The sequence below is a fragment of the Propithecus coquereli genome, unplaced genomic scaffold (assembly GCF_000956105.1).
Source record: "Propithecus coquereli isolate 6110/MARCELLA unplaced genomic scaffold, Pcoq_1.0 Scaffold747, whole genome shotgun sequence".
Classification (NCBI taxonomy): domain Eukaryota; kingdom Metazoa; phylum Chordata; class Mammalia; order Primates; family Indriidae; genus Propithecus; species Propithecus coquereli.
In genome coordinates, this window is record NW_012153585.1 from 216,742 (window position 1) to 217,923 (window position 1,182).

The window sequence follows — 1,182 nt, forward strand, 5'->3', positions numbered from 1 at the left end:
ATATCTTTCTATCCATTTCTTTATATATCAGCACTTTCCCCTGTATGCCCCAAGAGTAAAGATTTTCTTCTAATTTATAAAAATAGCATTCACATGTATATATATGTACTTTTATATCTTTCTATACATTTCTTTATGTATCAGCACTTTCCCCTGTATGCCCCAAGAGTAAAGATTTTCTTGTAATTTATAAAAATAGCATTCACATTCAGGAGTTACTGTTACAATAACATGATCTAATATACAGCCTATATGTAAATTTTTCCAATTTTAGTAGAATTATTTTAGCTTTTTTTCTCTTACCATTTACCATCCAGTCCCGGAACAAGTATATAATTTGCTTATCATGCTCTTTAATCTCTTGTGATCAAGGACACAGTTCCTTTCTTTTGTTTGTTTCCTTTTGGTATGTTGATTTTTTTTGTGGAGTCCAAAGTAGTAGCCATTTGTAATGTTCCTTAGGCTGTTTTTGTGTTCTAAAGATTAGATTCCAGTTATGTTTTTGGCAAGAATAGGCATAGGTGCTTTGAGTATCCCACAGAATCTCATTGGTAAGGTGGTGGTACGTATGTCACTTGTGCCATTATTGGTTATGCTCATTTCCTCAGTAATAAGGTGGTATCTGCCAGATCTCTGCATTGCAGAGGTTTTGCAATGTAGGCTTATGGACAATTAATGAATATCCATGGTACGGTACTTTAAGACTTTATGTAAATCCTGGTTCCCAAATCACACACCCAAGACTTTCACCTTTAACTGATGATCCTGACCTAAATAGTCACAAAGTGAGCATTTTTCTAATTTCATCATCCCTTCTGTGGTTGTAAGTTAGGATCAATCTCTAATGAATATCTCTCCCCATGATTTTATATCAAGACAAAAAACTTGCTTGGCAATGATAAACACTCAGTCATTTTATTCTTGTTACTGTACTTCTTGTTTTCATATTAGAAAATGTCATTTTAAATTTTAGTAGATTGTATGATCTAGTTTAAAAGAGTCCTATGAACAGGTATTTTGGATTTTTTTTTTGTTTCAGCATTTTATGGGGGTACAGATGATTAGGTAACGTATGATGCCCTTACCCTCTCTCCCCCCCAAGTCCAAGCTTCAAGTGTGTCCATTCCCCTGGGGGTGCGCATCATACTGATTGTTTGTGCATATGCCTGTCCCCTCCTCCCC

At 35.0% G+C, this 1,182-nt stretch overlaps 1 protein-coding gene across 1 annotated transcript in view; it reads left to right on the forward strand.

The window, feature by feature from the left end:
• The window catches only part of LOC105824506 (cytochrome P450 2C42-like), a 35,613-nt gene that overhangs the window by 25,759 nt on the left and 8,672 nt on the right, over nt 1–1,182 (forward strand). The gene's annotated exons all lie outside the window — the stretch shown is intronic.